The following is a 24519-nucleotide window of genomic DNA, read 5'->3' as shown; positions in this document are numbered from 1 at the left end:
CACAGTCAGGTTTTGCCTGCAGTGACAGGCTGTTGTCATTCTTAATAGCATTCCTCACATGCCAGTGAATCATGAATGTCTATAGAATGCAAATAGCATCTAGAAACCAGACAAATCTTGAAAAATATTGTGTGTCAGGAAAGTATGTCATCTGGAAAGACTATAGGACAGCGATATAGAGTGGTAAGACTCACTCCATTCCCTTTCTTAGAAGGCAGATACTCAATACTCGGGCATTAGATTACACTTGGCCTTTATCTTGAGCTCAGCAACAAACTTGTAATTTCTCTGGTTCTTAAAAGACTACGGTTTGTTTAAATTCTTATACTGTACATTTAACATTGAGCAAATCGAAACAAGGGGCAAAAAAAACATTTTCTCACCTGGCTAATTATTCTGCCCTGAAGCACTAGAACTTTTTCCCCCAAAATTTTATAACAGAATTTATAAAAAAGCTATTCATACCCTTAACCTATAGTCACCTGTGATCACCTGTAATCACCCATGCTAATTCCGTGACTGTATGTGCACAGTAATAGTTCATCGTACGTTTGTGGTGCTGATGACTTCTTGGTTTAAAGGAGTTCTTTGTTGTAGTGACGTCACAATACCAGAAATTTAGTAGCTGGTACCAATGTCAGTAGAATTACACAGTTCTCAATGCCCAAGTAAATATCAAAAGAAGATGAGTTCCCTGTGTACTTAAATATAACCTCTTTAAAAAAAAAAAAACCCTGATGCCGTAGCTGATCTTTTATTTACAATCTTAACAGACTGAAATTTTGGGAAGGTTGCCAAATTGCATGTAAATGTTACATTGTTACATTGGCATAAGTATTTAATGTTAGCAATTGCAAATATTTTAACTTATTGAACTGTGTTGATCTCACAATGGCGATGCCAGCTATCTCAAACAAAATATATACAAAATATATTTTCTACATGTAGTTTTTGGTGTGATATTTGTAGTTTTTCTTCCCCTGCACTACCTACAATACCTACAAAATAAAGAAAAAAAGTAAAATCAATCATTTTCAGAATTTTGGTATCAGGAAGTATTTTGGTTCTAGTGGCATCCTTACTTCCTTTTCACCAAGTACTTGTACACAAGAGATGCTCTGATTATTAGGAAGTGCTCTTTAATACATAGTTAAAGACCTTACAATATATTGTGCAGTGTCTTCAGAAAGCTGTAGTTGAACTGGTTGTATATACTGTACATTAAATTAAATTAAACAAACATGTAATTACTTTTTTGTGTACTTTGTGTACTGGTGTTTTGCCCCTAGTGTGTCAATACCTTGTTTTATATCTGTATAATATACATTCTGTATACTCCCTAGAGCAATTTTCTGTCAGCAAAGTATAGTAAGATAACAAACAGTAACAAAAGCTAATAAATATTTATACTGACTCTAAGTCTGTGATAGAAAATATGAAATCTGATATTTTTCTGAGGTGCCATATTTAATGCCAAACCTCATGCATATTCACATCACATTTGATGTTATCATAGTAATTCTAGCTCCTTCCTACACGTGACTGACATGATCATTTTACACATTTATGAATAATTATAGCACTGATGTTAAAATGATTGTCTTTAAAGACTATTAAAGCTTAACAGTCATTTCTGGGCATTAAAATGAAGAAAAGTCAGATCAGTTATATATAACATCGAAACATGCTGAAGTGTCATCTTTGCTGTGATATAACGGGCAGCTTGCTGCATGCGGCTGTGCATAAACCAATTCTGAAATCTAAGAATAGCCCTTAAAACCCTCCTCTGCTAAACCGGAAGCTTCTATATTTAACTCATCTAAGTCTGGTTACCATGACAAATGAGGGACATGCATTTCATATTGCATTACAAGGGCACTGTTATAGATTCCTATCTGCCCTGAAATTGGTTGAAGATCAGATCAATAGATCCCAGACAGGGAAAGGTCATCAATATCTTCAAGCAATGATGATGCTATAAAAGATGGGTCATTAGTCATTTTCAGATATTTGCTGTAGATCCAGTATCCGACGGGATTTAACTGCATCACGACTGCTGATGTAATTTTTGCTCTTCTTGTTGTCCACTGTAACTCTGTTTCTGTTCTTTATGTATATGTATATATATATATATATATATATATATGTATATATATATATATACATATATATATATGAGAGAAAGGGAGAAAGTGAGACTGCTTTAAAACAATATTTAAAACATGATTTGATGTCATATTTAGGTCAGCTTATTCACAGCTAAAGATCTGCCTCAGGCAACAAGACACATATTGCAGTCACGATTTGCGTGCGTTTGTGTTAATGTGAGTGTGTCATATTATTTCTAGTGTTTTGAAGGCTATAAATAATCTCCTAATATCCCCCCATCCCCCCTACCTTCAGGCTAGAGAATGAATGCACATCCAGCCAAATGTTGGGGTTTTTTTTTTATTATTGTTATTTTGGCAGCTGCGTTCTTAATGTCTGTTCTGAACCTTAGGGGACTTGTGCAAGACAATCTCTCTCTGTATCTATTCATCAGCACAGTGTGTTTTAAGTGTACAACAGAGGTGGAGAATGCATTTACATTTAACTATGACGTGAGATGCAGAAATAGTTTTTCATTCTTCCACTGACTAGTTTTTGGTGAACCCATGCTCGCTGTACCTTTTGCTTCTGCTTTTTCCTGACACATAGTGGTACCTGGTCTTGCCTTCTGCTGCTGTACCTATAAGTGCATTTAGAGATGCTTTTCTGCATACGTTGGGTGATACAGCTACAAAGGAAGGGGTGGTTTGTTTTTACTGCTCTCTGTTTGGCTCTTTTTCTACAAGATTAAACCAAAGTTGAAAGAAAATATGGGCTTAACTTAAAATAGTGGAATTTAATTTAATTCATTTTTGTTGCAGATTTGGATCACTCTCTTTCATTGTTCTTTGAGCAATTACAGATAATGCTCTCAAAATTCTGGAGGTTGTATGAGTTGTGCATTTAAATTCCAGTAGATTGGCAATTTTTGTAATCCTTAAACCAGCTCATCTAATACTAACAACTATAACATGTTCAAGGCCACTTATATCACATTTTTTTCACTCTCCTGTTACGAAATTCATCAATTTCCTACTTGACTGGCTCATTAAACATTTTCTTTAATGAGCAATTAAACAGGTATTCATAATGAAGTGGCTGATGAATGTTTTATGATGATGAACTAACAATAGTATTAATAATGTAATATTAATAAATATCATGTTTTTTTTTTTATTTTGTTTTCATTTTTCATTTTAGGACAGTAAAGTTCAATAGATGTAATCTAATAAGATACTGCAAAATTATATTTAAGTATGTTATTTGAGTGACTACATTTTCCTAAGGGTACTTAGGCTTTTACTCTTTTTTGTTACAACTGATTAGATGTGGATAAAAGAAATGATTATTTATTATTTTCCAAGATATTTTTAAAGGTAAGACATGTGACATACAGTGCTTGAAAAATGTATTAGACCACAAGCAATATAAAGTCTCCACAGATTCTCTAAATTAACAGTATTTGTATTTTTTTACATTTACATGATGGTTAATCCACCAGTATGTGCAAGCGTTTTAATCAAAATTATATTTTGATAGAAGATTCCAAATTACAGATATTTATTTGCCTTCCTGAACGGAAACATTTGCGATTTGAAATAAATAACAACAGATTTATTTATTTTTAATTTTAAACAAATATTTGCTTTCTTGTTTTTATGATAGGTGATCTAATAAATGTTGTAAAGCACTGTAGTCTTAGATAAGAATTTAAGGAGATCGTTAGGTCATTAGGTTTAAGGTAGCCAGAGAAGAAATTAAAATTAGCAGCCATACTGCAAAATCTAAACAATACTAGCACTAAGGCCTGACAACAACTCACACTGGGTTGACAGTGACAAATAGCCAAGAGGTCCTTTAGTACAGATCTTTATTTCAGATATATGTCACTGGATATCACTTATTGGCAGCACAAACCCTAGCTGTCAGCCAGTTACCAAGAGAAGAGTGAGCACTAGGAATCAATCGATTGAAAGAGCAAACTCTAGGAAACAGCACAGCGCATTACAATAACTTAAAATTATAACTACTATTAAGTGGATTTAGAAATATCAATGATCCGTTTTAATTTTTCACTTTTGTTTTTGTATTTATTTTTGGTGGAGAGTCTTATGCATACAGCATGCAGAAACAACCACAAAGTCAGAGGAATATCTGAACAGTTTTCCAAAGCAGTTTGGATCCAAATCAGGATTTAATAGGTTCCTCATTTGCCCATGCTCCACGGTCTTCTCCAAGTTTCATAAAAAACTGGCTTGGTAAACGGTTAGCCAGCCAAGGCACCACCTCCTGTGCAACACACATTTGTTAATGCTTTAAAAATAGAAAACTATTAGCCGTCTGTCAGCCTCTGTCAGCATCTCTTTGTCAATCTGAAACTGTCAGTGTGGCTTGACCGTTATGTGTGTATCACTATCACAGCTGCATCAGCACCGCATCCTGAATTCTAAACTTAAGTTCCATAAGAGCCTCTAATTCAGTTTTTAAGCTATTATGTAAACAGAAAGTTCACGATTTGTCAAATATTTCTACCTAATAGTCAGGAGTGGTTTTTGTGGTGGTTGCACAGCTGTCGTAATTCATTTTCCTGTGTGACAGTATCAGTGAAAACACGGGCTGTGTTCCCCGCAGGCTTATGATAATATAAAACTGGTTTGATGTTTTACCACACTAACATCTGCATGCATCTGCTGACGTGGAGTGACTTTAGAACAAACTTGTAGCCGTGTTGGATACAAAAATTTGTATTTTAATAGTGTATTACATCTCATGTCATTTATACCATGATTTTCTCAGATAAAACCAGATGACATTTACTCGCTTGAATCTCTCTCTGGAAAAATCTTTAACGTCCTTGAGTTTTGTGCAAGTCTCCAAAACGATCCCGATAAGATTAGAAGTGCTCTGTCGTTCTCTGATTCAGCTCCAACCTAGGGAGATAAAGAGCAACGCTTCAGATCATCAGGCTGTCAGATAGACGCTATAGTGGAGAACGAATTCAAGACAACTCCTGGTGTGCAGGAGGGATGATAAAAACATCACTGCAGGGAAGAAACAGTGGGTGGTAGTGGTGTAAGTGTGTGCGTGTGTGTGTGTGTGTGTGTGTGTGCAGGTGAGGTGAATAACACAAAATATGCACTAGGATGACAGTAATGTGAGTATATTAAATTGGTCACTTTGATATGTTAGTGTAAAAGTGCAAAAATAATATTGGATCAAAGAGACACATTTGACTGGGAGATTACGTCTTATCTTTTTGCTTTGTTGTGCAAAGTTTGCATTAATTTTGAATACCAGTGTTATGTAAATGAGTGTATAAGATGAGTACATTGTTCATTTAGTATTATATTTCATGTATTTTGGAGACAAAGTAATTGAGAGAAATCAAATTATGTTAGATCAACACAAAGGATTATATTGCTGGGTCAAATCTCAAGCGGGTGCCCAGTAATCCGTAACAGATTACATTTTAAAAGGAGCCTGCACCACGCGTGGATGGACGTGTGGTGGAGATTGGAAACAGTTTTGGAAATGAGAGGGCTGTCAGTAGAGCTGCAGGAGAAGATGATAAAAATTGGTTCTGACCGTGCTCAGTTCTCACATCCACCTCCCACCCAGCGTCTGCATCTACTTGACCATTATGAGTGTACAGGTAGGACGCAGCGGGAACAACACAGAGTGAGCAATGGGGGAGCAACCGGAGTGTTAGAAAGAAAAATCATGAGTCAGAAGAAGATAGGAAAGGATATATGCAGTGCACAGACCTGTTTGCAGACATTTAGTGATGGTTTTCATATTAATTTAATCTTCATTTACATTTGTTGAATCATATTTTGTAGTGTGTTAAAAAGCAATCCTCTCCCTTACGAGGCTGAGCAGCTGTCAAACGGTTAATTTGATTTGTGATGAAAATCAGTTATTAACATTACCAGTTATTTTTTTCAATTAGCCGCAATTAATGTGGCTAAATATTTCCTAAATGTGGCTAAAACATCACAATTATCCAAATTACTTGTTCTTTTAGGTTTTATATTATGTATTGTAAATATCAGTTAATTGGCTGTCAAAATTTGAGCTTAAAGGGGACCCATTATGCTCATTTCCCACTCAATATTTGTATTCCTGATCTCTGCAAGAGTGGCTTTGCATGATTCATAGTTCTGTGAATCACACAATGCTTATTTATTGTATGCTGAGCCTTTGTGTAGTCCCTCAGTTAATCCACAATATGTTTAACTCCTGTATTTTTAAGAATGCCCATCCTTGATCCCAAATGTCTTCTGATTGGCTGCCCCTCCCAAACAGAACATTTGAACATAGAGCTATGTGATTACTATATTAGGACATGAACTCTCAGTGACATCATACAAAGCCAAGAGTAGAAAAAGCTGTCCGTCATCTAAGCCTTTGACTCATGGGTGTTACTTGTAAATATGGAGACCTCATTTTCTGAAAGTTAGGTCGTACTTTATATGCAGTGCTGTGCAAAGTCTTGAGCCACCCCTCATTTCTCTATATCTTGATAGAAAAGTGGGATATTTGTGTAGTGATCTATGGAAATCACTTCAATTAACCTATTGCTTCCAAATAGACACCTTTATTGTTTAAATTGTTCTTGTGATTTCTTTAGGTCATCTTGAGAAATAGTTCTCCAGGCTTCCTGAAGGACCTTTAGGGCTCTTCTTTGACTACTGGCTGCCTTTTGTTTCTTCTTCTCTGTCAATATGATCCCACACTGCTTCAATAATGTTAAAGTCCAGGATCTGCGAAGGCCAGTCCATCACTGATGTTCCATTGTGTATTTTTCTATCCAGGTATGCTTTTTATCTCTTTAGCAGTATGCTACTACATGGTGGAGCAAAATACGCCTAAGCCTTTTCTCACTGTTTCCCCTTCTGAAGAATGGCTTCTCGACAGCCATCCTTCCACTGAATATTTCTGATGAGGCTTCAGTGACCAGTAGATGGATCAACTGAAGGGATCAGCTGCGTCTCTCATGTCCTGTGTCAGGTCTTTGCTCATTTCTTTCCTATTTCTTAAGGACTTGACTTTCACATACTATTTATCTGCTGTAGATAGTTTTTTTTAGGCCTGTCACTTCTTCTGTTGTTCCCTAGTTGTCCAGTTTTTTCAATTTCTTTTTAAATGGCAGTTGTCATCTTTTATATTTTTCACACATTCAACAAAAAAGTGGGATCAATATTTGTTTTTTGTTTTTTTGTTACTAGCAAAAGTCTGCTAGTAACAAAGTGCCTAAAGATACAATTTAAAATTGGTTCTTTACTAAGTTGTCTGTTATGTATAGACACAACACTGGTTCCTCCCTTGAGTTAGGGCCCTTTTTTATGCTTAAATGGTTAATAGGTCAGTGTTAAATACTTTAACAAACAAAAAAACATTAAAATGACAAGAAAGTATGGCTCCTTGGGATCAAAATATAATTAATTAATTAATGAGACTTTTGCACAGCACTGCAGTAAAAGCCTCATACATCTATTTACAAGTTAATGCAAAGAAATATAATATATAAATATTTTCTACCACCCTTGCAGTAAGCAGAAACAGGCATAATATGTATAACCCCCTTTGTCAGATATCACAGCTTGTAAACACTTCTTTGTTGCCAGCTCAGTGTCTCTCTGTTCTTGATTTAGGAATTTTCACACTTTTTTCCTCACAGATAACTCCAAGTTGTGAGATATTTTTAGGCAGTAGCATGCATTCAGAACACTGACTTTCAACCACATTTGTCTGAAACTCTTCAATTCTTTCTGCAGATTTTAGTAACTTCCCAAATCCAGCATTGCACCAAGCGGAGGAGAACAAAGGCAGACCCTACTGAATTACTTATTATTTACCACTGTGATTATTTCTCATGCTTACATTTGAGTAGAATACAATCGGTGCTTTCGGGGAAGTTGCAGTGTTTTGTCCATCAGCTTTCTTTGAGCGAAGTGTAAGGACTTTTGCCTCAACCATGTTTGTTTCAAGGGCACCATGGCATTAAACATAATGGAACTAACACAAACAGTGTTGTATCAACTTATTACAGTCTGTAACAATGAAAAGACTCTGTGGAGATCATGAAAATGAGGCCACACTACCTCCCAGCTTGACACTACACACAGCAATAGAAGCAAATTAAGCATATACATGTGTTTATGCATATCCTCCAGGTATAAGCAGTGCGTCAGACAGCACACAGAAGAAACTGTAATGTTGTTTTTCAGACTTTTGTTACAGCAAGACATTTTGTTAGCAACATTTCACCATTAATTTCAGCGGGCACGCACAGTTCTGAAATGCTGCTATGTGTAAACTAAAGCAGGCAAAGTGCAGCTTGTCTGAATGGATCTGTGGGTTTGCTCATGCATATATGCCCTTGTGTTGTGTTTGTGTGGTTCACTCTCATGATGTTAATGCAAGTTTGCAAAGATAGTGGGCGGTGTGTGACTTAATATGGTTTTCACATTTGATTACAGTCACATCACACTGCGTCTTTGGGGATAATACTTTGCACTCTCTGTGACACGCACACACACACGCTCACACATGTGCAAACATGCATATACAGATGTAGTGTAAGTTCACTAAGCTATATAGTTTATTATAGTGTACTCATGCAGTAAGACAAAGTATAGTAAAACATGGGAACTCTTATTAGTAAAAAGCAGGTACATAAGAAAATAAAGTTAGAAACAAAATGGGAAACAAATGAGCAAAAAGGGTGTGAATCTCTCTTGATTGCAAACATCTGGTAACTGTCTGAAGTCTTTTTTTGACCTTTTATCTTCAGCTTCTTGGTTGATAGTGGAGGGATTCTGGGCATGTACGCACTGTGGTTTCTGACAGATAGAAGCATCTAATCTTTCTGTGTTTTAGACAACAGAGAGAGTTGTAACTGACAGCTGCTGCAAGAGTTTCAAAGGCTCCTGATGCTGCTGTTTGTCTGTGCATCTTTGCTATGATGATTTATGCATCAATGAAATATTTTACAGTTTGAATTCTTGTGACATGCTCGTCTTTGTTGATTTTAGATTGTTTCAAAAACATGTGAAACAAGTGATTGATGGTGTCTCGTTTTATTTTGGCACCACTATTTTGTGGTGGTGGAGTCTTCATTCTTACTTAACAAAATGATTTTTTATGAGATATAATATTAAAGACTCCCATTGTTATAATTAACATTTAATATAACAGATACAGTATATTACTTAATATTGACAGAAAATATGTGTATGTGTGTGATACTGATAAATACAAATGGTATAAATGGTGTGAATATAACAAATAAATAGATACTGTGACCAGCTTCTTCATTAAAGACAGCCTACTAAGGTTCAAACTCAGCATCAGTATGAGGAACAAATGTGTTTCAAGTGATTTTAAATGTACTGTGGTTCTTTAACTGCTGATCTGCTGGGATTCTTGCACACAGCCATCTCTGAGGTTTATAGAGAATGATCCAGAAAAGAGAAAACATCCAGTAATCAGCAGTTCTCTGGATAAAAATGCCTTGCTGATGCCAGAGGTCAGAGGAGAATAACCAGACTACTGATAGGAAGGTGACAGCAACTCAAATAACCAAGGTATGCAAAAGAGCCCCTCTGAACACACAACAAGTCATACCTTGAAGCAGATGAGCTACAAAAGCCAAAGACCGCACTGAGAGCCCATTCTGTTGGCTAAGAACAGAAAACTGAGGCACCAAAATTCAAAAATAGAAAAATATTGCCCGTTCTGATTAGTTTAGATTTTTGATGCATTCAGATCACACAGTCAGAATTTGACAGGAAAGCATGGAACCATTCTGTCTTGTCTGCTGATACAAGACAGAATGGTATAATGGTATAATGGGTGAAGGATACTTTCTTGGCCGGTCACCCAAACGTACCCTTTAACCGCTGTATACCTTCCCTCCTGAGTATTATTGCTGACCATGTCAATTTCCTTTATGACCAGCAGGATATCACACCATGTGACAAAGCTCAGATCATCTAAAATTGGTTTCTTGAACATGACAATGAGTTCACTGTACTGAAATAGCCTCTGTAGTCACCAGATCCCAGTCTAATAGAGCACCCCTGAGATGTGATGGAATGGGAAATTTGCATTATGAATGTGCTGCTGAGAGATCTGCAGCAACTGTGCGATGCTATCATGTCAATATGGATGAAAATCTCTGAGAAATGTTTCCAGCGGCTTGACGAATTTATGCCATGAAGAATTAAGGCAAAAGGGGGTTTCAACCCAGTGGTACTGTAGCAAGGTGTAACTTCCAAAGATGCCTTTATATACACCTGCCTATGTTCATACTGTACAGTCAGCTTAATACAACAATCATTCCTCATTTGAATGCAAACTCCAAATGCAAACAGTTTTACCTCTGTTACTCCTACTCACATTTAGAAAACAATTTTTGTGTATACTAAGTGCTTTTTCTTAAGAGCACAGCCTTTGGAAACAATAAACAATAAAAGTTACATCAGCTCCATCAGGTGTGGAATTAATACTGACTGGTGAATAATGCTGTATCTTTTTTAAGATACTTATGGCTGTTGAAGATGCCATCTATAGCATGCATTTTTTTGGATAAATTCATTTTTAACTCTTGGCTCATTCTGTCTTACTTTGCAGTTGGTTATATGGGGTATTAGCTGAAGAAGATGAGCAAAAGCTAGACAAAAGATGTTACTCTAAAATTTCTCTAAGATGGGGTTCATTCGTACAACCATACATGTGTTTGAGTGTGAGACTGTGTGTGGTCGATGGCTGTATTGGCCTGATTGAGCTCACACTTGACAGAACATCAATCAGATAAACCTCGTTCGAGGGTGATGAGAAAAAGAAATGTAGGTTTTCGAGTTTGTGTGCTTGTGGAGGTTATACAAACAGAGATGTACGAGCATATTCACATGCCCCGGTGGTGGTGTATAATAATAATCATATGTGCAAACATTTTGTGCACATGTAGATTATTTTGCATATTGCACATCTCTCTGGCTCCATGAATATCAGATGTGCCGCATCCTTCGTGTTGCATCGCGTGCAGGGTCAGTTGAGCAAGAAGAATCCCATTTTGCGTCATCCTTAGAGCCATCAAGGACACCTGTCACAGCGTTTTAGAGCATCTTTATTGCTGTCCTCAGTCAAAGAAATGGAAATGCTGCACAGCTGTAATTTAATTTTCATGATAATGTATTGTCACCCCTCATAGATCACGAAGAACCTGAACATTAGTGACAGTGAGTTAAGTGAAATTCATTACAATGCTGTTCAGTTGCTTAAGTTGCACAGCAAGAGTTGAGATAGCACTTGAAGTCAAGAGGTCATTTGTTTCCCTGATTTGCATGTTGGGTTCTAATTTTAAACACAGTGGTTTCCAAAACCTGATATTGAATCAACTCTAGATGATTAATAGTGAGAGTTTAAGAGAATAATAAAGGAGTAGAGATAGTAGAGCGTCAGTAAATAATAAACAGGCTGCAGTTCATTACAAAAGTGCTCGTTAGGATTTAGAGGGCACTTAAGCATACTCATAATCAGGGGTGAGTGTAACGAACCAGTTCCAGTTGAGAGCAGGTCCCAAATTGTCCAATCAGTTGGAATCATCACCCTCCAATTGTGAATGAATTCCTTTTAATGTTGGCATTGTAAACGCTGATGTCAGACTCACGTCAGCGCGGCTTCTGAACACCAAACACAAGCCTTTTTCTACTCTCTTTGTACACTGTGTTCAGACACGGGGATTATAAAACACTTTCACTGACAGAATCTGTGCAGCCCTACTTTTCTGCCACATAAAAAATAGTTAATCACAATTTTGTAAGTGAACTCATAGAGGACTAAGCTTTATAAGCAGAGTTGGTAATGGCATTTGTATTAACGTAATCTTGTAAATATCCATCCCTAATCGTTATACAAGACGATTTTTGATGCAACTAAGTATGTATGAATGATCGTTTAACATTTTCTTTTGACTTCTAATGCAGATAATCAAATATTCAAAGTAACCTCGGGTCACTGATACACAATTGTCATGGAATAATATATTGGAAATGTCTCAGCTAATCTTTAAATGGCAGCCAGTTAATGAGTCCAAAAGTAAAAGTAACATAAATTCAGAGTTTTAGGGAAAAATGTTATAAATCTTTGAATATTAGTTTTATTGCTGATTGATTGCAAAGCCTTAGGAGAATTTTGATTGCATACAATTAGAGTTGGGTCAGTGTGATGGTGTGTGGTTGTCTGTCATGTGATGTCCATGGCAGATATCACAACTGACAACCTCACCTCTAACCCAAGTTCTCCCAAGTCTTGGAATTCAGGGAACAAAGAAAAGGCAGTTTTGTATATATTCATTTTGTTTTGTTGTTCTATTTATATGTACTTTAAGAAGTTTGCATCACGGTAAAAACGTACATAATTTGAGTGTAATTATTCTTTATTATTTTTATGTATGTGGCTTTAGTACACGTGAAACATTCTTCTTCATAATTCAGTAAATTTGTTTCAATGTTTTGGAATAAATATCAAGTGAAAGAAGTTTTTGATCACAAGTTTATTTTGTTTTCCAAAAAGAAAATGCTTCATGACCGTCATGTTTTCAAATTGTTATGTATTCAAACAATTATAACTTGATATTGTAATAAGAAATAAGACAGTCATAATAAAATTAATCAACTATATTTAAAAAGTATACCATGCTAACATGTTTTTGTCAGTCTGAAAGTGGCACTATTATTATCACTTTGACCTTCAGATCAATCTGTTGACCTTAAAGGAGAGGTCAGAGGTCAAATATGTCTACACACTGACAATACCACCACACTTATTGGAATCACAGTTTCCAAGATGTAAAGGTTTTTGTTCATTTTCAACCAGTTTCAGGCAAATTTTAATGGATTCTCAGCATGACCCCACTCTACACCTCAGCAAGGTTTTAGCAGAATTCATTCAAAACTTAATAATAATTTTTCTGACACACAACAAAAATTTCCATTACAGTTTTTTCCAGCTAAGTCACTTTGAAAAATTTTCAAATTATAGGTTTGAGTAGGATTATCATCTATGTTGACTTGGACTTTGGAGGGTTATGAAAATGGATGGACTATAGCCATGACTGCTATTAAAAAGCTCCTTCACATTTGGTGGATAAAAAAGTCATCAATGATAATAGAAATATTTTTAAATTGCAGTCTTGCTCATAACTATTTGAAAGCACTTGGTAGCCGGAGAAAGTTCAAACACATTCAGAATGTACTATTTGGAACGTCTATAAAATTAGGTCTATTTTTTTCTCTGCCTTATTGTTCGTGCTCTCCTATAATAAGTCAATGTGAGATGACGCCAGTGTTAACACTAGGACCTAACTCACTCACCCTGGCTTCTCTTCCTCTGTAACATAAAGTAATTACATCTCTTTCCACTACCCTGCCGGTCCCTTGAACACACCACGCCCTCATCTCCAGGCTCCAAATGTCAGTCTCATCAGCTCAATTATCCACCGTCTTAAACAACATCCTTACATAACCTATTCTGTTCTCTGATGTCTGAGAGCCTCGAGATGGCAAACTACCACTGCTGTTGCAGCACCCAAATTGTTGTTTGTATGTTTTCTCACCTGCAAGCTGAGCCATTTTAATTGACTGTATTATATTAATTACATACATTTTACTCATATATAATACTTTTAGTGCATCTTGAAGAATCTTTAGATTCTTGCTATAAAGCAAATCTGTAGCCTGTTTGCTTTATGTTTGCTTATGTTGCTGTCTCCCTGTCAGTCCAAAGGTCGTAACTGAGTTGAGTAACTGAGTCATTGCTGTGAATACATAATTGGCTTATTTGTGAACTTCCTTATATAGATCCATCATGGTCCTGTCACTCATCCATTTTCATTCACATTTCCACCCCACTCATTTTATTTCCATTTCTCCAGTGAGCATAGGATTTTATTTATGGATCAGCATTTATGGAGAACAGATTCACTTTGATAAGGCAACGCTTCACCGCAGAAGACTTATGATCTATTTTTGTGCAATAACACATGGGACTCACGTGCATGGTAATATAACGCCCTTGATGTGTGCCCTTTGTCTCACAGAGGGAGAAAAAGCCGCACATGCATACATAATGGTGGGGGGGACTATTTTGAGATTTTTTTTTTTTTTTCGTTTGACTGTGCGATTCATTTGCCTGCTGGTGGAAAATAGATGTGAATCATTCACTATGGCGGCTCTCCAGCATCCATTCACTCCCTTTGTGTGCCATTCTTCTGTCATGATTTACTGTCACTCTGACGTTATGCCTCCTTTGCTTTCTGTTCTCATGTCCTAATTTTACCCTGTCATTTCTGTCAAATGTTGCCCTTTTTCTCCGTACTCCGGCATCAAAAACACAAACATATCTGTGCCATAGACTGGTCCAATAATTCCCAGGGAAATGTTCTGTTGTAGTGGAGATTAAAAACAAAACTTATTGGTAGCACTTTAAATTGTTCTCAGTTGAAATAGCTGACAAAGTATGTTTATACAAAAACTAAACAGAATGGATTACAGAGGGCAGCACGGTGGCACGGTGGTTAGCACTGTTGCCGCACAGCAAGAAGGTCCTGAGTTCAATTCCAACATCAGTCCGGGGTCTTTCTGTGTGGAGTTTGCATGTTCTCCCCGTGTTTGCGTGGGTTCCCTCCGGGTACTCCGGCTTCCTCCCACCGTGCAAAGACATGCAGCTTGTGGGGATAGGTTAATTGGATAATCCAAATTGCCACTAGGTGTGAATGTGCGAGTGAATGTGAGTGTGAATGGTTGTCTGTCCCTGTGTGTTAGCCCTGTGACAGACTGGCGACCTGTCCAGGGTGTACCCCGCCTCTCGCCCTATGACAGCTGGGATAGGCTCCAGCGCCCCCCGCGACCCTGAAAAGGATAAGCGGAAGCGAATGGATGGATGGATGGAGAATGGATTACAGTTTGAAAGTGGTAAAATAAACATGAGAGTCAGTAAAGAGAGTCAAAACCAAGAAAATTAGATAAATATTAAAATAGTTATCCAATAGTTAAGATTAAAGGTTTGAGACCATGGCTGTTGAATGGTAAGCAATAAGACTAACTAATAAGCTAGTAATCGAAATGTAGTTTCAAATGAGTTTAAGTGAACATACTTGTTCATGACCATTGATGAGGGGGGCTTTGAGCCTCTGACATGCCTTTGTGGTTTTGTCCCATTTAGTCTATAAGATGTTCTTGGAGTATTTAGCTTTGTGCATAGTTTGCTAAGCTAACCTCCTGACCATGCTGAGTTTCTCCTTGTTATGATGGTATTGTCAGTCAATACCATCAATTGAAAAATATGTATTCCCCAAACGATTGGAGAGTGGTTGCTGGCTGGTGCCACTTGCTAACATAGTTTCACTACTCCATGGCCAATAGCAAGTGTTTGAAGACTTCCATGCAGACTGTGGGCGACCTCGGAAACATGCTAGTGAGTTACAAGGACATTTTCAGTGTAGCACTGTATACTGCTTTGTGACAAATTTCACCTAGTGACTCCCAGCAGTCTATATAAAACAATAGCCAGTACACATTTTCACATTTTTTCCTAGCAATAAGAGGTTGCTAGGGATTCACCAGCTATCTTTATGCCTGTGTTTTCATGTCTGTGTTGTTAAAGTTTTGTAAGGCAACTGGTGGGTAAGTGGCTTCTAGAGGTTGTTGGCAGTCACTGGGCAAGAGTGAGAGTGCTGCTCCAAAAACCTTCTTGTGATTGCTTTGTTCGGTACTAGATTGTTGCACCTAAAGATTGTATGGAAGACACCAACATCTTTAAAAGTTTGCTAACAAACCACCAGGCACTGTATACATATCTGCAACCAATTTCACCTTGCAACCGACGGCAACCTCCAATAACCACTCCCCAACCAGTCAGAGAACACATATGCAGATGGTCGCCAACTGGTCTCCAGGTCTGTGTTAGTTAGGATCAATACCAGACTTTTGGTTGCATTCTAAATAGAAAGCCACACCTAGAAACTATTTTAGTTAGTACAAAGTCACATACAGTGGCTTGCAAAAGTATTCGGCCCCCTTGAACGTTTCCACATTTTGTCACATTACAGCCACAAACATGAATCAATTTTATTGGAATTCCACGTGAAAGACCAATACAAAGTGGTGTACACGTGAGAAGTGGAACGAAAATCATACATGATTCCAAACATTTTTTTTACAAATAAATAACTGAAAAGTGGGGTGTGCGTAATTATTCAGCCCCCTGAGTCAATACTTTGTAGAACCACCTTTTGCTGCAATTACAGCTGCCAGTCTTTTAGGGTATCTAGAGACTGAAATCCTTGCCCATTCTTCTTTGCAAAACAGCTCCAGCTCAGTCAGATTAGATGGACAGCTTTGTGAACAGCAGTTTTCAGATCTTGCCACAGATTCTCGATTGGATTTAGATCTGGACTTTGGCTGGGCCATTCTAACACATAGATATGTTTTGTTTTAAACCATTCCATTGTTGCCCTGGCTTTATGTTTGGGGTCGTTGTCCTGCTGGAAGGTGAACCTCCGCCCCAGTCTCAAGTCTTTTGCAGACTCCAAGAGGTTTTCTTCCAAGACTGCCCTGTATTTGGCTCCATCCATCTTCCCATCAACTCTGACCAGCTTCCCTGTCCCTGCTGAAGAGAAGCACCCCCAGAGCATGATGCTGCCACCACCATATTTGACAGTGGGGATGGTGTGTTCAGAGTGATGTGAAGTATTAGTTTTCCGCCATACATAGCGTTTTGCATTTTGGCCAAAAAGTTCCATTTTGGTCTCTTTTGACCAGAGCACCTTCTTCCACATGTTTGCTGTGTCCCCCACATGGCTTGTGGCAAACTGCAAACGGGACTTCTAATGGTTTTCTTTTAACAATGGCTTTCTTCTTGCCACTCTTCCATAAAGGCCAACTTTGTGCAGTGCACGACTAATAGTTGTCCTATGGACAGATTCCCCCACCTGAGCTGTAGATCTCTGCAGCTCGTCCAGAGTCACCATGGGCCTCTTGGCTGCATTTCTGATCAGCGCTCTCCTTGTTCGGCCTGTGAGTTTAGGTGGACGGCCTTGTCTTGGTAGGTTTACAGTTGTGCCATACTCCTTCCATTTCTGAATGATCGCTTGAACAGTGCTCCATGGGATGTTCAAGGCTTGGGAAATCTTTTTGTAGCCTAAGCCTGCTTTAGATTTCTCAATAACTTTATCCCTGACCTGTCTGGTGTCTAAATCCAATCGAGAATCTGTGGCAAGATATGAAAACTGCTGTTCACAAACGCTGTCCATCTAATCTGACTGAGCTGGAGCTGTTTTGCAAAGAAGAATGGGCAAGGATTTCAGTCTCTAGATGTGCAAAGCTGGTAGAGACATACCCTAAAAGACTGGCAGCTGCAATTGCAGCAAAAGGTGGTTCTACAAAGTATTGACTCAGGGGGCTGAATAATTACGCACACCCCACTTTGCAGTTATTTATTTGTAAAAAAAAAAATGTTTGGAATCATGTATGATTTTCGTTCCACTTCTCACGTGTACACCACTTTGTATTGGTCTTTCACGTGGAATTCCAATAAAATTGATTCATGTTTGTGGCTGTAATGTGACAAAATGTGGAAAAGTTCAAGGGGGCCGAATACTTTTGCAAGCCACTGTATGTGACTTAATGACTGGATCAAAACATACTGGGTATAATGCACAGAGGACAAAGGTTGAGCAATAAATAGCTCACAGAATGTTTTCACAAATCTGTACCTTTGACATATTATTAAAGCTGATAATAAAAGGTCTCATGTCATATGGCAGTAAGAAACCATGTGGGAGTTTCAGCATAAAGACAGAAAATATAAATTGAGACTGTCTTGCTTGTGTCTGCTATCCTGTTTTTCTCTTACTCATGGCTTCCAGTTATTCCTAAACTGTTGCATCTTGTCTGCCGGCTACTGTAGCATGACTTTTAGCCTGAGCATCTTCGGCTATGACACTTCACATCCTCTGTAGTATATTGTTAATGAAATCGGTTAGGTTAAGGAGCTTTAGCTAATCACTGCATTTTTCTAGGTTTTATTCCCCTCTCTGACTTCCTGAATCCCTCTCTCCTTCACTTTCGCTCTGATTCTCTTTACTCAGTTTATTGCCCATTTCGGCTAAATCCATACAGCGCTCTGTGCTATTGTAGATAACACAGCCTTGGCTTGGAGTCTCGGGGATCTGTCATTGCGGCATTACCGACTACAGAACGTGCAACCATGACATGAGCCTTGACACCTACTGTAGGCCTATTTAATGTGGAGTGTGAGGTACAGTCATTTCTTGTGGGGCAAATATATTATACGGGTTGTTAGCTGAATTTGGCTAAAGGCACATAATAGCTTGGGTTCATTACCGTAGTCAGGCTTTGAGTAGACTCATATCAACACTGTCCACTCTCATCACCACTATTTACTCTGCAGAAATGGTGTGTGTTTAAGCCTTTTGAACATAGTAAATAAAAGAAGCGGCAGACATCATCAAGTTTTTCTGCATTTCCATGACTTAACACCCATGGGGAGTTTGTTTTCATCATAGTTTTGTTTTATTTATGAGCAGCTGGCATACGCTTTTGAAGTTTTAATTTCTCTTATAATTCTCAAATGGTGCATCATACTGCATCAATCCCCTGAATTTGTAGAACTTCCATATTAAGAACTATTTGTTTTCTTTTTATTTCTTAGCTTCTACTTCTGCTGTGATGAGGTGAGGGATTAAAATCTGGGGAGGCTGAGTTTCTGAGCAAGCTGGAAGGTGCTGCCAGCTAGACTCTTTAACCTTTATCAGACTCCAGATAGCATCTGAGATAACCTTAAAAGACAGAAGGAGGGAAGGAGAGTGAGTGAGTGGGAGGAATGAAGTGAGGACTTTGAGAGGAGAATAAGGAAAGAAAAGAAGTAGTATACAGTTAGTTGTTTCCTCCAAAGGTGATGAAAAGTTTATTTATAAAGCGACTTCCTAGATAAGAGGTCATGAAGTGCTTGACAATAAAGCATAAAGGGTTAAATAGGTAGTTGGTACAAAGTCAGTGAATAGCCTATAGTGTGTGGTGAAAGCCTCTTTATACAGCCTGTCCATGACGTTGAAATGTTGTGTTTCCTGTTTTAAACCCTCACACCACTATCTTTATTTTCGTCCGTTCTTGGCCTTTCAGCCTGGCTGGCTGTCTGTCTGTCTGTCTGTCTGTGTCTCGTCTGTCTCTCCCTTACTGCCTCATCTGTCTCTGTGCTGGACTGATAAGAAGGTGCCCGCCCTGTCTCAGAGGAGAAACCATGGAAACGTACCAGCCGCATGTTGACATCACAGCATGTTAAATATAACCGCCTCCCGTGCCACACACAACTAGTTGTTCTGCCGTTGATCCTCGCCTGGCTATAAATACATGGTTTCCTTCCCATAATTGCAGCTCCAACAGGCTTGTTTGGATGGAGGGAGGAATAGGAAATGCCATAGAGAGAAAGAAAGAGTGTGCCGTCTTCTCTCTATCTGTGGTTGTGTGTCTGTCCAATTTGTGTGTGTCTGAGTGTATGTTTATATCCTCATTTGACTCTTTCTCATTACAACACAATCAAGGAGATCGGTAGAGATTGCTGAAGTCTGACAGAATCCCATTTACGACAAACAGACTCCAAAATTACCTTAGATAAAACAGTTAAGAATATGCACACTGACTAATATACATTTTTTGTGTGTTATAAGCTAAGTTTAAAAAATGTATTCAGTGAAAACTCGGGTTGATGCATTGGTTCTGTCCTACTTACTTTAAACAACTTGTATACATGCAGATTTCCTGCTTTGGAAAATGTGTTTGGCTTTCCTGCTACCACTCTGGTAGCAGGAAAGCTACCAGGAAAGCTGACTCTACCACAGCAAGTAGAGTCAAAAATGCCTATTTTTAAAAATGTAAGATGCCTGATTCTGTAGAAATCAGAGAGAAAAAACTTACAGCTCTCTTGATTTATTTTATAAAACTGAATTTAGTTTCAATTCCAGTTTCAATTTGATTTGTTTTTCTACTAAAATACTTGAAAGTTATGCAAAACTTAAAATTACATACAATGAAATTATTTCTTCTTTCCTGTAAAAACCTAAATTATTGCTGTATTTTTTTATGAGTGTGTGTTTTGGTATTGGCTCCATGTTATGGATGGGTGGTACCAGTGGATGTTAACCCCATAACAATTTTTATGGAGTTTTTAGACTTCTACAAGCAATAAATTGCAAAAAAAAAAAAAAAAAAAAAAAAAAAAAACAATTGTATTTTTTCTATTATACAAAAAATCTCATAGATGCAAATTAATATTTAATCATTTTCTTTACATTTGTCCAAAGGTTCAATAAATGCTTCATTTTCAAAGAATTAAAAGTTTCTGGTAATTATTTCATGGTTTAGCTTCGTTAAATCTATGGCATAGGTATGTTGTAACTGCAAACCCTTCTGAAAACTTATGATGTGCCTTCCGCTGTAACCTAGAGTACATCTCCAGAAATGTAAGTACTCATCATGTTGTTGCAGCTCACAAAAAAAAGTTGGGTCTTTCAGTACCGTTTCTTCTGCAACCATTTATTTTAATCAAGATACGCAGTCAACTAGTGTTTTGCCTGCAAAATTCCAGAGCAACAGAAGTAAACCCTGCAGAGGTATAAATGCTGGCAATAGTGTAAGGCACTTGCATACGTCACATTGAAGGCTCTACACAGATTGAGCAGAAAAGTATAAATGAACTTTGACCTGTAAGTCAGACTGTTGTAGGTTTTTGTGTCAAATGAGACCATGTTGTCAACTATTTACCTACTGTTGATCATAAATGTGTTCTTTGTCACACAGTCCAGTTACACTGTGTAAGTGCATATTTTAAAAAGACTGTAATAATTGACATGAAGTACATTTTCCTAAAGCATGAAACAGTAAACCAAAAAGCAACTTAAAGCAACTTTAAAGTGTAGCTCTGAGTGCAGCGTTTGTCTTGAGTCTGTCTTCCTGTCTTTATGTAACTGTCACTGGTGTGCATGGGAGATGTTTTCGAGCACACAGCATTGCATGTTGTGACTCAGTCTCTTAGCAGCCACCTCATCTTCACAACCCCGCAGGTCCCCAGAGGCTGGTGCAGGACCGACCAATCAGCGAGAGATGCCACAATGACCAAAAGGCCGGTGCTGTGCTGTCGCCAGCAGAGAAATGGTTTCAGTCTAGGAAATGGACATGTTTGTGTGTGTGTGTGTGTGTGTGCACTTTATGTGAATTTAATAGTCTTTGAATATGAAGTGAGAGAGGAGCTACCTCACTAGGCTCTGTGTGTGTGACAGTAAATGTGCCTGTGCATGTGTCCTTTTCTATCCCATTGTCTCCTAATGCAGTTTAATCTCCCTTAAACCCGGATGATTTATTCTCCCTACCTTGACACTCACGTGCATAAAGCACTGGCAAATATTAATAACAGTAAGTTTTGTAAAATCTGAGATCACGATTATTTAATATGATTATAAATTGAGTTTGGAGATGTCATGCATTTTGTGAACTTTAAAAAAAGGAGAGACTTCTCTTTGCACCAGTGGAATTCCTTGAACTTGAAATAACAGCAGCTTGTATGTTTCTCTGCTTCTTTGCCAGCTGGAGTTAATTTCCACCAACTTTAAACTTATTTTATAGTGTCAGTCACCCACATGGTTACATGTCTTGAAGTTCACATTACCATGAAACCATATATTTAAAACCACTAAACCTAAAATGGAGCTAAGGGCCTAAAGCACAGACGTTATATTGCAAATACAGTGTAAATCAATGAAACCAAAGAAAATGCTCTTTTCAGGGAAGTCCAAAGTTCAACAAAAGAAAGAGGGTGTTTCCAGGGTTTCAAAAATACCAGCACAAATAATACAGTTTAGTTAATTTCATTGGAGTTGCAAAAATGGCACAGTGTAACCCCAGAATAAACGCAATGCAGCAAGGAATAAGCAACTCCCACTGTGTTTTTGCTGTGCCAAGAACTAGCTGAAGAACAAAGTTTGACACTGAGATACTCTGAGACAGGCTCTGCTTCTGCTGAGTCTGACTTTTTGCCTCTTGTCACCACCATTTTTAAAAGAAGTAGGAAAATATAAATTTGGAGGGAACCAGAGTCCACAGTAAGGTATGAAATGAATGTGGGCTAAACATTCATGTAAAGAAAAAAAAAAGAAAATTAAAGGCAGATTATCGATAAATATTGTGGAAATTAAAAGCAGCAGCAATAAAGCAAATGTGCACTGAAGGAAGCAGGCCACACGCTGGCAAAACTAAATATGTGGCTTATGGCTAAAATGGAACCAGGAGAGCAAAATGTTGGATGGCAGCCACATCAAATTAAGGGGTAGGCAATGTTCCACACCTGCTCCACCTCATGAGCTGTCCCTTCCTTTGAGCGCAAGCACTTGGCGACAGTGGGAAGCAAAAACTCAATTTTAACAGGAAGAAACCTCCAGCGGAACCCCAAGTAAGTAGTATGAGCGTGAAGGGCTCTATTGGGAAAACATGATACTATGAGATCTTTAAGATATGGTTACTTAAGATCTTGTGATTAGAAGGCCTTTGAATTTGACAGGCAGTCACTGAAGAGAGGCTACTGTGGAAGAAACATAATCTGTCTTTCTAGTCCCTGTCAGTTCTCTGCAGCATTGTAGCATAAATAAAACAGGTGATAGATGTTCTTCAGGTGCAAGAAGCATCTTGCACAATCATAAAAGCATACCAAACATCAGACCAGGGGACTGAACTTTATCTTTGCTCAAAGACAGCTATTAACTTTTGCTTTCATTTCCTGTTTTCTTTCACTTTCATTTTCTATTTGATTTGGTTAACACCCAAAACTGCTTAGTTAGGTTACGTTTGGGAAATGATCATGATTTGGTTTAAAACTAGGTTTTTCCAACCTACTTTTTCCATGGTGAGATACCGGTGTCGAATTCACCTCCTAATGGCTCAGTCACACTAACTTAAAAATAGGACAGAAACCTCTTTGTGAAGAAATAAGTGCTTGGCTGGGGATTTTATTGATTGTATTGATGATGTTGATTGTATTTTCATTCAGCAACTGTTGCTGCTGCCAGCAGTTGTGGCAACCAACTAATTGCCCTTTGCTGGATGATTAGGCTGGATGTTAAGACCTTTTACCGTTTCTCAGATCTCTTTCCATCCTACCTCTCTCGACAACTCTGAATGGAAGTTGTTAATGTGATTTGCTTTTTATTTAGACAGCAACAGATTTGCAATTTTTTTCGTATTTATCACAGTTAATCTCAGTATTATCACAAACACATTGCGTGCAACTGCCAACTTGACCCCATTCAATTGCAAACTGATAGCAGACCAACACTGTCTTGATGTACCAAATTCAATTTGAATAGCAACTGACTGTCTTTAAAGCAGCAATTTCAGAGGCAACAAGTTTGGAGGTTCATCAGTCACAGCTATTTTGTCTATTTCATAACCACTGTTTTCCCACAGACTCTAGCATTAAGGTGAGGAGCACAAATTTTACTTTTCACTCTAAAATACACCCATGGGTCTCAATAATAGCTTGCACCATTTTAGTCACCAGGCTTCAATCAATTAGTATGTTCATTGCAAGTCATTCAGTTATTGAAATACTGTGGCAAAGTTGCTAGTGATATGGCAGACATCCTTTGGCAATACTAAGAAGAGCTCTAAAAATTGCTACACTCCCATGTCATTATCATTTATCAGCTACCAAACATTGTAATACCTCCTTTTGATATACTGACATGAACCTTTTCATATAAAGCTTGTGGACATGGCATCCAGCCATCCTAAAAGGTCACCGTGCCAATTCCAGAAAACAGTGATTTACCAAGTCCATGTGAGCAGACAGTGATGATGATTTGTCTTTTGTCCGTGTGTGCTTCTTTGTCTTTCTTTTATCGACAACATCATTTAAAAAAAAAATAGCAATTATGCATCTGGCATCCGGGTATTGGATTGTACTTTACAGAAAAATCTTGCCCCACAACAGAATCTAGGAGACTTAGATTGCACTTTGTACTTCATGAAATCATTAACAGGTCTATCATGCTTTTGATTGATTTCTGCTGACTGTGTTTTTCACTTTCTAAACACTGAAATGTGAAGGTCTGCACATCCTCAGGTCTAACTATTGCGACACTGAGAGATAAGGAACTTCAGATCCTTAATGTAGGTCAGAAAAGGAGTGTAAGGGGCAATGGTTTATCTCCTGTTAAACCTTTACCTCCTGGAATCCCTGTTTATTAAATATATACCCCCATCACTTAAGTCTGTTTGGTTTTAGGTGACTTGGGTGGTGCTTTTTTTAGCAATCTTGATCTGCTTGCGTGAGGTATTAAGCATAAGGAGACGGATG

This window comes from Pelmatolapia mariae, linkage group LG17 (genome assembly GCF_036321145.2).
Source record: "Pelmatolapia mariae isolate MD_Pm_ZW linkage group LG17, Pm_UMD_F_2, whole genome shotgun sequence".
Lineage (NCBI taxonomy): Eukaryota > Metazoa > Chordata > Actinopteri > Cichliformes > Cichlidae > Pelmatolapia > Pelmatolapia mariae.
The sequence above is the reverse complement of the archived record's forward strand: the minus strand, read 5'-3'. Positions refer to the sequence as shown.